We start from the raw sequence: 12,500 nt of genomic DNA on the forward strand, positions 1-12,500 counted from the left end.
CAACTCCCTCGTAAGATTCCTCGTAAGATTCCTGGCTAAGACTAAACACAATTCCTTTGGAGCGAAAAGAAGAATTATTGCAGTGGAGAAAGTCTTGATAGATCATAGGAGGAGAGAGAGACAGTGTGGTGGGAGTTCCGTTGTGTTCCCCGTGACCGTGACTCTGATCTGCGCCCGGCGTGGGAACCGTGAAGGAGAGTAAGGAGACGCTTGTGTGTGTACGTAGAGTGACTGTACGTACGTGTATGGCTGTAAGGTGAGGCTGGCTGGCTGGCTGGCTCGCTGGGAGGAAGGGAGGGAGGGAAGAGTGATTATTAAGAATGCTGGTTTGAGATGAGGTGTGTCATCAGCTCGAGTCAATTTTCTCTCTCTCTCTCTCTCTCTCTCTCTCTCTCTCTCTCTCTCTCTCTCTCTCTCTCTCTTGTTTCTTGTCTTTTTATCTTTTTTTTTTTTCCTTTTCTTGTTCTTGTACTTTTCCTTTTCCTTTTACTTCTTCTCCTCCTTTCCTTCTCCTTCTTGTTCTTTTCTTGTTCTTGTTCTTGTTTTTGTTCCTCCTCCTCCTCCTCCTGCTCCTCCTTCTTCTTCTCCTCCTCCTCCTCCTCCTCCTCCTCCTCCTCCTCCTCCTCCTCCTCCTCCTCCTCTAACCTCTTCAGCTCACTCTTTCGTAATACATAATCATTTTTTGTTTTTGTTTTATTTTTCATTCATTCACTTTCTTTTATATTTATTAGCTTTTTTTTTTTTGAGTAATGAAATGAACTTTTATTATTCTATTCTTCTTTTATTTTATTGATTTACTTATCATTATTATTATTATTATTATTATTATTATTATTATTATTATTATTATTATTATTATTATTATTATTATTGTTGTCATTATTATTATTATTATTGTTGTTGTTGTTATTTCTTGTTTTTATTTATTTTTTTATATTTTTATCTATTTATTTTATTTTTCTGCAATGAACATACGTACGTACACAATTTGACGTATGTTTATTTCACCGTGGTTTATGGCCAAGTGTGTATTTAGCTGTATGTTTCAGTGGTATTCGTCTTTTCTCTTCTTCTTCTTCTTCTTCTTCTTCTTCTTCTTCTTCTTCTTTTTCTTCTTTTTTATTGAACTTATTATTTTTTTTTTTTTATTTTTACTATTTTTAGTTTTAGCATTCTTTTATTTGCTTTACTTGATATTTACTTTATTTTTATTTATTTATTTATTTATTTATTTGTTAAATTTATTTACTTATTTATTTTATTTATTTATTTATTTATTTTATTTATCTACTTTTTATTTTTTTTATTGATTAATTTATTTTCTTATTTTTTTGGGTGTGCCGCAGATGAAGAGCTGGAGATGACATGGTGGTGGTGGTGGTTGTGATGGTGGTGGTGGTGGTGGGGCTGGTGGTGGTGACCGACATGGGAAAGTGCTGTTAGAGTTGTACAGGTGTGTGTGTGTGTGTGTGTGTGTGTGTGTGTGTGTGTGTGTGTGTGTGTGTGTGTGTGTGTGTGTGTGTGTGTGTGTGTGTGTGTGTGTGTGTGTGTGTGTGTGTGTGTGTGTGTGTGTGTCACGACTGTTTATATCTATCGTGACTCACTTATGTATTGTTGTTGTTGTTGTTGTTGTTGTTGTTGTTGTTGTTGTTACTGTTGTTGTTAAGGGAGATAGTAGTAATATGCTGGTGAGGGTGGTGGTGGTGGTGCTGACAGTGTTAATAGTGATACTGAATTATTGATAGTGGTGACAGTGGCAGAGATGGTGACGGTAATGATGGTGATCAGTAGAGGTAGAGGTGATTGCTGGAGGAGGTGCCGGCCGTTAGTGTTGAGGGTGATGATGACAGGTGGAGGTGGAGGTGCTGGAAATAGTGGTGATGATGGTGGTGGAGGTAGGGATGGTGATGGCGGTGGCAGGGAAACACGACTCTAGACACCCTCCTCTTCTCCTCTCCTCCTCCTCCTCCTCCTCCTCCTCCTCCTCCTCCTCCTCCTCCTCCTCCTCCTCCTCCTCCTCCTCCTTCATGCACCGACAGACCTTCCTCCTTCACCGCCCTCGTCTGGAGAGGTCACGCACCCTCAAACACCCCTCACCCCCACCTCACCGCCCCACTCTCACCCCTGCCTCCCAACCCCCTTCGCAACCCCGCTCACTCCTCACCATCTGATCCCTCTAACAGCTCCCAAACCCCATATTGAGGTGATAATAAGTAGGAAGGAGGAAGACACGGGGCTATGGGATGGAAGGCGAATGAGGTGAGGGAAGTGGAGGGCAAAAGAAGAACGATATGAAGGAGGGAGAGTAAGATGGGTAAGAGAAAAAATGGTTATCGGAAAGGGAAGGGGAGGAAGAGAAAAACAGTGATGAAAGCAGAGAATGAGAAGAGACTAGGATTAAAAGAGTATAGTATATTCTTTTAATCCTGACGCGGACGACTGGTTTCGTGCAGGAAGAGACGATGGGGGCTTTCCAGGCAGTGAACAACGCCGCGAGGCACACGATTGAATTCATACAAAGAGTAACAGTGAAGACAGGACAGGCAGTGAACACCGCCACCAAGAACACTGTCGATTCAATAAAAAGAGTAACTTTGAAGACATGCCGGACAGTGAACAACGCCACCAGACACAGTCGTTTACTTGCGTTGGAGAGTCACTGAATCCTTTCATCGCGTGTGTTACTGAACACCAGTGGCTGGACGCGCCGCGGTGGGCTGGGTGACGGAAAGTGTGCAGTGACAAACCGCGGCACTGAAATCTTGTCAGTGAACCAGCGCGTCACACACCCAAGCAGTGAAGGCGACGCCTGCCGCTGTCAGTTCCGTCGTCATGTGGACGACTGGTCTCCTGCAGGGAGCAGCAGTGAGCGTGGGCCAGGCAGTGGGCTCCGCCACGAGGCACTCGGCTGGTTTCCTGCGCTGGAGATTTACTTCGTTATTTCGTCACCTGCGTCACTGGCCGGCGGTGACCACCCGCCATCCACTGGGCGGGGAAGCAGACCTACCAGGCACTGGCGGGCACTGATGGGCACGGTGAGCCAAGGGTGCCTCGCCCCGTCACCTTCCCGGGGAAGGTGGGGCAGGAAGCGCCCTCTGGCTAGCGACTCCTCACCATGGCAGAGGCACAGGTGCTCCGCGAAGAGCCCACGTCCTCCCACGCCCAGTCCCTCCCTGACGAGGCCACGCGGGGAGCGCCCGAATTGGTTGTCCTGACTAGACGGGAGCTGAAGCGCGCGTTGCCCCGCGCGTTGTGCTGCTCGGGAAGCACGACGTCCACCCCGACGAGATCAACCGCCTGGTGGACTCCCTGCCCTCCACCAGGCCGCCGCGAGGATTAGCAGGGCGTGGCGACTCACCCCGCGTCACGCCACAAGTGATGCCAGTGATGCAGGGAACGAGTGATGAGAGTGACGCCCTGAGTGATGCGGGCACGAGTGGTGCGAGTGACGCAGGGCACCACTGGTGCCATTAATCCTTTGCTCCACTACTCAACTCCGCGCTGCCTCATGCAACCAGATGCTGAAGGGTTTTTCTTGGTGTACAGTGGTTGCATTGCAGTGCCAGGGATAAATAATGTGCATAAAATTGCCTCTAAGTAATGTGGTTTTGTGTTTTGTTACTATATTTTTATTGTGTTATTTTGTTGATAAAAATAAATAACAATAAACACCCCTAATCACTTTAAGAAAGTGGTTTGATATCTCGGCCTTTTCAATAATTTTATTTGTATAAAGAAATTATCTTGATCTAACTGCACTGAACATTATTTTCAACACTAAAATCTAAAATCTAATTTAACGAGAGAGAGAGAGAGAGAGAGAGAGAGAGAGGTCCGATCATCTTGAGGCTGTTGTGTCTTGCTGTATTTGATCAATCAACTATAAAATAATTGTTCGCATTAATGTTATCACATATTCTAAATGTCTTGAACACTTCTATTAGACTGCATCGCATCCTTCCTGTCGAAATAAGGAATAAATTTAGTTCATTAACCCTTTCTTCATAGGGAATATTTCTCAGATAAGATATAATTTTAGTTCTACGTTCTGTTCTTGCTAAGCTTTGAATATTTTTCCTCTTTTATGGAAGTCAGAACTGCACGTAATGCTCTAGATGTGGTCAGACCAGCGAATCATAAAGTTTCAATACGATCCTTTATGATTTATTTTGGAAGGTACCTTGGCTGATGAGCTGGCTTGGTACTGTGAGGCCAGCCAGCAAAACCGGGACATCTGGCTGCCTTCCCTTATCATTGCCTACCGTTCCCCCGAGCATGAGGCCACGGGTTACACTCCAGCCCGCCTAATGTCCCGGGGAGTAGCTCTTGCCTGTGGACGACGGAGTATGTTGGTACGTGGAAGTGGAAGAGGGGAGAAGTACTAGGAAATGGGAAGGGAGGGAGGGAGTGCTTACAGTGCCTTAGTGGTGCGGGGTGAGTGGGGGGGAGAGAGTTTGGCTTTATGACTCCTGCTGCCTTGGGTGAGTAGGAGGAGGAGGGGGGGGAGAGGTGGAGAAGAGCGTGAAGGTGGTGGGGAGACAGGTGAAGAAAGGGTGTGTGGAGAGCGGTAGTGGAGGGAAGAGGTGGGAGGGGAGGGAGCGGAGGAAGGAGGAGGGAGAGAAGGCTTGGGGGGTGAGGAGTAAGGAAAGAAAGTATTGGGAGTGTAAAGGAAAGAAAAAGGGAGAGAAGAAGAAAAACTAGGGAGAGGGGAGGGGAGAGGTAAGAAAGGGGAGTTTCAGAGTGCAGAGTTAGAGGGAAGGAATGGAGGTGCAGAAGGAGCGAGGGAGGGAAAAAAAAAGGGTGTTGCAGAGGAAGGGAGGAAGAGAGTGTAGTGCAGAGGGAGGGAGGGAAGGGAGGAAAGTGCAGAACTAGAATGGGAGGGAGGATAAGAAGAGTGCAGAGGGAGGGAGTGAGGGAAGAGGTGTTGCAGAGGAAGGGAGGGAGGGAGGGAGGAAGATGAGTGCAGAGGGAGGAAGAGAAGGTAGGGAGGGAGAGAGGGAGGAAAGAAAGGAGTGTTGCAGAGGGAGGGAAGTGCAGAAGGAGGGAGGGAGGGAAGGAAGAGTGCAGGGGGGGTGCAGACAGGAAGGGGGCAGTTACGAGGAAAGAGGAGGAAGGAAAAGAAAGAAGTGGAGTGAAGAAGGTAGGTAGGTTAGTAGTGTAGGTGAGAGTGAGGGAAGGAGGTGAGAGAGAGGAGGGTGAGCACTAGGAGGGGAAGGGGAAGGAAGAGGAGCAAAGGGAAGGGGAAGGGGAAGCCAAGGGGACTCACGCACGGATTATTGACCCAAACTATGTCTGGTGTCTGGGCGAGGCCGCGACGAGGACACGGCGGCGGCGGCGGCGGCGGCGGCGGCGAGGACTACCTGCTTGGGTGTCGCGTCAGGTTTCCGCACACCCAAAGTTCCCCCAGAGATGAATTTCCCATTAGATAAATATACCCCACGTAAATTTATCCTTTACATTTTTCCCTCATATACTTCCCCACATAAAATTTTCCTTATAAAATTACCACACAAATTGTTCCCCTCAGATAATTTTTTCTGCATAAATTTAGCCCCAAAACAGATTTACCCCACATTAATTTACCTATCATAGATTTCCCTCACGTGTAAAAGTTTCCTTATAAAGTTACCACACAAGTTATTTCCCTCAGATAAATTTCTCTGCATAAATTTAGCCTCACATAACTTTACCCAACAGTGAACAAAATAAATTACATATGTAGGTCACTTGATAGAAAAAAAAAAAAACAATAATAATTCCTTCTACGTCAGTCTGTGCCTATACTTAACCATTAACTCGAGTGACTCACCTAGCCACTCTCCTAATCCCTTGAGAACATCCCTGACTCGCCGTGACTCTGGTCTCTCCTGGCCGCTCCGCTCTTGCTCCCGTTCCTCGGCTCACCCCGCCATTCGCGCGCCACGCCCTCCCAGCTGCGGTGACTCAGGGATCCCACACCGCCGGCGCTCTGCTGCTGCCACTGCCGGTTCGTGAGTTCCTGTGAGTTCCTGTCAGCAGAGCAACCCCGTCCTGCGTCCAGTACGGGAGGAGATGAGGGGAAGAGAGTCTGGAGAAGAGGAAGGATGACAGTATGCGAAAATGAGGGAAGACTGAAGAAGTGGAGGAAGGAAGACGGTTTGAGAAATGAGGGAAGGCAGAAGGAGAAAAGGACAGAGTTTGGAAATGAGAAAGGGGGAACGGTTTGCGAAAATGAGGAAAGACAGAAAAAGGAGGAAGGAGAACGGTTTGTGAAAATGAGGGAAGACAGAAGGAATTAGGAGGACAGCGTTTGGAGATGAGAAAGGGGGACGGTTTGAGAAAATGGGGAGAGACAGTTCGCGAGGGTAGGAGTTAAGAAGACAGTATGAGCAAGAAATTAAATATGCAAAGGTGATGAGGATAAACTGCGGAGAAGAGAAGAAAGATGGTCTGCGAAGATGAGGTTAGGAACACAGTTTAGGGAGAAGAGGGAAGGCGATGAGGAGAATGGTTTACGAAGATGAGGTGGGAAAGTTTGGCGAAGATATAGTTAGAGAGACATTTTGGGAAGAAAATGAGGAGGACGTCTTGCAAAAAAGATTGTTAGAGTTTGGGAAGATGAGATCAGGGAGACAGTTTTGAGGAGAGGAATGAAGAGGGCAGACTGCGATGCTGAGGACAGTTATACGAAGAGACAGGAAGAGTGCAAAGGAGATTAAGATGTGAGGAAAATAATACAGGAAGATGAGGAGCTGAAGAGGACCGTAAAGGAAAAAGTTGAGGAGGACAGGAAACGCAGGAGAGGAGGACAGAATGAACGTAAGAGGAAAAAATTTGCTTGGACAGAAGATGACACTGAGTATGACACTGAGTGTGACATAAATAAGACAGGACTGGAAGCTGTCGAGTGTACGTGACAGCTAGGAGAGCAGAGGAGGAGAAGGAGGAGGAAGACAGGTGTGTGACGGATGGAAGGAGGGGAAGAACACAAATAAAAACAAAGGAAGAACAGCATACACTAATTGACTTTCTTTCTTTTCTTCTTTCTTTCTTTCTTTCCTTCTCTTTTATTCTTTCTTTTTATGAACAATGGAAGAAAACCCAAACCAGAACAAAATTACATTCACGGAAGAAAGACAAGCTAACCGTCTCTCCTAAAAAAAAAAAGGAAGGAAACTAATGAACATCTAATTCAGGTTTAGAATCGCCTTGCAACTGCTCTCTAAAACCAGATGCGGACTAATAACCTACACCATCAAATCGAAACCGAAGAAACATAGGATAGTAAAAGTGAAGGAGGAAGATGGAGGGGAGGAGGCATGATAGGGAAAGGGGTTGGATGAGGGGAATGGATGGCACGTGACAGTTGATGACAAGTGTATGGTGACTCAAGGATAGCGTGACTCAAGCGGTGGGTCTGGTGTTGTGCTACTACTCATCAGGTGCGTGAGGAAAGGTAAAATGCGTGGGCGGTGAGTCAGTCAGGTGGTGTTGTTGGTAGTGGTGGTGGTGGTAGTGAGGAGCAAGCAGGCGGACTCTCCCGTGAGTCACGCCAGAGAGAGAGAGAGAGAGAGAGAGAGAGAGAGAGAGAGAGAGAGAGAGAGAGAGAGAGAGAGAGAGAGAGTATAGCTTCCGGTGGAATAATATTTCGGTCATTGATTAAAAAGTAGATTAATAGAAATGTTTCCCAGAGAGAGAGAGAGAGAGAGAGAGAGAGAGTTAAATATAACACCAGTGCGTATGGGACCCTTCACATGAGCCGCAGGGAAGCAAACGTACTGATTTCCCCGGCCAGGGTGTTCCCAGGAGTCACGGGCGGCACTTCCCTCCTCGAACTTGCCAAAATACCGCCCCGCTTTGTCTGTCCCTCACCTGTCGCGAAGATGGGCGCGTGGTGTGGCACGGGCTGGGCAGAGGAGGTTGTTGGGTAGCTGTAGAGGGTGTAGACATAATAGCGCCCCTCCCTCGTCTTCTGGGAACGACTGCTGTCTCCATCATCACCACCATTAACCCTTTTACTGATCTGGTCCCTTTGGTTACCATTCAGAGTAGTGCAAGAAACTGTTGCATGGATACAGGGAAGAGAGAGAGAGAGAGAGAGAGAGAGAGAGAGAGAGAGAGAGAGAGAGAGAGAGAGAGAGAGAGAGAGAGAGTCATTCTTTTCTTCCAAGCTCCAGAACTATTCAAGAGACCGCAGTGCAAATTATAATAGTCTGAAAAGTTATAGGTGACTATGGCAGAGGTTGTCAAGGAGTGGAAGGGTCAAGGTCAAGGCGTGACGTGTTGTGACGGCTGCGTGACGAGGATGATGAAGGTGATAAACAACAACATTTAGAATCAAGAACGGGAAGCAATCAGCAATGGCAAATTGGTTGTAGAGGTATAAATGAGGACGCTTCCTCTCCTACCGTGAATTTGCCGTGTCTTAGGTTTGAATTTGGAATGTTTGTTGTCCTTTGGTAATTATTTACAGTACGTACTTAAGACGAGAGTCAAGTAGCGTTTACATCATGGAGTCATCTACTACTACTACTGCTGCTACTACTACTACTACTACTACTACTACTACTACTACTACTACTACTACTACCACTCCTGCAACAACATTGACGACGATATCAACCACACCAACAATAACATCAAACAACGAAACGGCCTCGTGTCGCCTCCGTGACGGATAATCAGACCAAAACATGCCACCTGGTCCATCCTTCCTGCCTCCCACCATCACATTCAGTCAGTCATACAGCGTTTCTCCCACCTCCTCCCCTCACACAGCGCACCCCTCCTGCCGACCCTCGATTCGTCCCTCCTTCCCTCCCTCACTGCGGGGATTTGAACCTCCCCCGCCCTCCCCAGCCACCCCTTGCCCTCCGCTTTGTTTACTACCTCACCACCAACCCGCAGGAGCGTTCGTGTCTGCAGACTAAACTGAGCTGTGAGCGCGGGATGGAAGACTGGCGCGAGGGATTTGAAAGCTTCTCTGCACTCTGCTAATAAGCCAACTTGATGTAGCATAGTGCTTTTCCACATTTTTTGAGATTAGAAGCGATTCTTTTCATAGTTTCTCAAGATTTTTGTGATTAGAGAAACTGTTCTTGTGATAGTTTCTCTACATTTCGAAATTAGGAAAACAGTAGTGTCTTCATTTGTTAATAAGCAAACTTTATGTAACGTATTTTTCTGCTTTTTTTAGATTAGAAGCGATTTTTTTTCAGTTTCTCCACGTTTTTTGGGGGTTAGAGACCATTTTCATCATAATTTGTCTACATTTTGATATTAGAAACGCTATTGGTTACATTTTTATACCAGTCACGATTCTTATGAGTTCTCTAACTCTTTATTATCTTGTAGGTACAGTACAGAGTCAAGGGCTTGCGACGTAAGAGAAGTTGCAAGAAACCAGTAGGCCTACAGTGGTAATCCCTGTACAACACGCACATACTTAGCATACCTATGTCCACTTATCATCTCCCCCCCCATAATTCCGTCTTATCTCTAACAACTCTCCTCAGACTGCTGTAACGGCCCGATTGATAAGTTTGTTCCGGTCATCTATTGTAAGTAAGGAAAAGGAGTGTACGTAGACTCAGAACCTGCTGGAAAGGAGGGAAGGGGAGATGGAGGGAGATAAAGAGGACAAGACGCCACAGAGGTGTTGCCGAGGGAAGCCATTGAGAGTAAAGCTCCATAAAAAAAAAAAAAAAATACGACTACGTTCAGTAGTGTGGAGCAAACAACTGTGTTCCGTTATGAACCCGTACACCTAAATGACGCCTCTTTTTATCTGGCTCTTCCTTCCTCCTTTATCCGAGGAAGCACCGTCACGCTTACTTTAGATGAAATTAGCAAAGAATTTGCTGTTTTCAGTGAAGGATGAAATAAAAATGTCAGAGTAATGCCTTCTTTCCATTGTCAGAGAGAAAGAGAGAGAGAGAGAGAGGAGAGATTTACACTCTATCCGCGCTCTGCTCAACAAGCCAGACAAGAATACCAGGCATGTTATCATACAACTCGGCTAACCCCTGCGACTCCCAAGCGATAACAAAGTCGAGAGGAAGTGTGGTGTGTGCCGGCCGTGCTACCCGTCCCACCCTCTCCTCCTTTGTGCCCGTTCCTTCCCTTGGGTAGTCGGTGCGGCAACTTAGCCAAGGAACCTGCCACGTGAGGACTAAACAGGGTAGAACCGCCCCTGAGCCTAACCCACTCGCTATGCTGGTGTAGCCTTATCTTCAGTACGTTGCTTGTTTTTTTTGTTTTTTTTTTAAGCTTTTAAGTGTTTTCCCGTCATTAGTTTCAGCGTTGTTGCTGTTGTTATTGTTGTTCTTCTCTTTCGCCATTAATCTAAACACCAGCAGCAAAGTCTATTAACTTAATTTTCTTTCTCCTCGCCTTTGACCTGCCTCCATTTATGAAAGAACGAGGAAAAAAGTGTAGACCTCACAGCTAGCTACAGGCGCGGTGATGGTTGGATGGCAGGCGTGGTGGCTTGGAGAGGTGTGCGGAGGGGAGGAAAGGAGAGGAGGAGCAAGAGGTAGAGAGGCTGAGTGGTGATGGGAGAGAAGTAGAGAAGTAGTAACGGTGCGTGGCTTAGGGAGGGATAAACTGGGGAGAGAGGGTGGTGGGGGTGGTGGCGCCAACACACATAGCTTGCCATAGCTCCTCGTATTTCCCTCTGACGCCTGTGTAGTCCAACTGGGTGTGCTCATTCGTTCCTCGCGTGGGGATGGGAGTGGGTCCTCTCTCCCATAGAACAGCGGGCAGGGAGGGGTAGGGGGGTGTCCTGGCGCATTCGACTGGTGCCGCGGTAAATACGTTACATTCAAAACAGGATGCCTCTTATCATAGAATTTACATCCGAAGGGCACTTATCTTGGCGCTACGGGTGGCAAAGCTGGGGAAAGAGTTTACCGGTTTTCATTTGGATTGGTAAGTGAAGCTGGCGTAAGCCTGTAGTATGAGTACATGAGTGTAGCCATGCTGTCATGTGTTGTAGGGCCCTCTGGGGCGCCCCAAGGGTGCACCTGTCCTCACCCTCGGCCTTCACCACCTCAACCGATGTTCTCTTGTCCACCCCACACATTCAACCTCCTTTTCATTGAATGTAGGAATTAATACACACACACACACACACACACACACACACACACTATATAAATTATATATATATATATATATATATATATATATATATATATATATATATATATATATATATATATATATATATATATATATATATATATATATATATATATATATACCTTGTACCGATGTTAAGCAACTAACCGAACAATGTCGTGACTATCATAATCCCAATCCCAGCGCAGCCATTATCAGACGCTCACCATTACGCAGTATGTATACAGGTCTTAAACCTATCCAGGGAATAAATATCGGGATATTCAGGAATCGCACGCATCCCTTCCATTCCAGTGCGATTCCCGCTCCCTGCAGTCTGCAAGGCGCCTCGCTCACCCAGCACCCGTATTTATGCCGCGCTGTGGCCAAAGTCGCCAATTTAGCGACTTTGTCGCTAGCTAACAGCAGCAGCAGGATCAGCAGCGGGCGGTGAAGCTACTTTTCATCAAGCAGCAGCTCCTGACCTTTTAACGAACGATATTGCTGGAATTTTCATTACCTCTGGTGAAGTCCGCACGCTAAAGCTTGGGGTAAATAACACAAGGACGTTGAATCTTCTATTTGATTTGGTGGTGGCTTGGCTATCTGGGGTGCCATGCTGAAGATGCCGGCAGGAACCTGAAAGAGAGAGAGAGAGAGAGAGAGAGAGAGAGAGAGAGAGAGAGAGAGAGAGAGAGAGAGAGAGAGAGAGAGATTCTTGGAGACATGATATCTGGGCTTGTATTTAAAGAATCCTGGGAATACTGTTAGAATCTCTTTCGAGTGTTTTTACATCTTTTATGAAGACAGTGAATGACAAACTACTTTTTTTTCTTCTGATTTTCGAGCATGTGATCGTCTTGCCACTACTGACAGGTTCGATACCCAACACGGTGAATGAAGCTCCATCTCAACTAAGATTCTTTTTATAAATAAGAATATGAAGTGACAAGAGAATGTTTTACAGTACATTTGCATCGTTAGCGAGTGCTGGGTAGGCTGCGTAAATGGGCTTGAGGGTTGAGTGTTTTTACCTTGATCTCTGGAGTTATTATATACTCTGTGAGAAAGGTAAGACTTTCCCATAACTCCAGCAAGATTACGTGTGTTTAGCAGCCTATCCAATATGGGAGTTTGAATCTTGTGTCAGTGCGGATTATTTTTATCTTGTACCCATTATAACATTTACGGTACGTAAGAGGAACTTAAACTTACAGATGTACCGTGTGGTCTACGGCTGACCTTCTCTTGAACACCTAACTGCTGCCAGCATAGCCCATTCACCACCACCACCACCACCATGACTACTACTACCATTCATCACCACCACCATCATCATTACTAATACTACCATTCATGACCACCTGCAGCTCCATATCTGTTCCATGCATTACCATACC

The 12,500-nt window shown here is 46.4% G+C and overlaps 1 protein-coding gene across 5 annotated transcripts in view; it reads left to right on the plus strand.

The window, feature by feature from the left end:
• LOC135116110 (uncharacterized) overlaps nt 1-12,500 on the plus strand; it is a 176,208-nt gene that overhangs the window by 139,358 nt on the left and 24,350 nt on the right. The window contains exon 14 of one of the 5 annotated variants that reach the window (XM_064033355.1): nt 2,454-3,749. The exons of the other annotated variants lie outside the window; for them this stretch is intronic. The gene's annotated coding sequence lies outside the window, so the exon portion shown is untranslated. Of the gene's footprint in view, nt 1-2,453; nt 3,750-12,500 lie in introns of those variants that run through there. 5 annotated transcript variants of the gene reach the window in all.

Source organism: Scylla paramamosain, chromosome 3 (genome assembly GCF_035594125.1).
Source record: "Scylla paramamosain isolate STU-SP2022 chromosome 3, ASM3559412v1, whole genome shotgun sequence".
Classification (NCBI taxonomy): domain Eukaryota; kingdom Metazoa; phylum Arthropoda; class Malacostraca; order Decapoda; family Portunidae; genus Scylla; species Scylla paramamosain.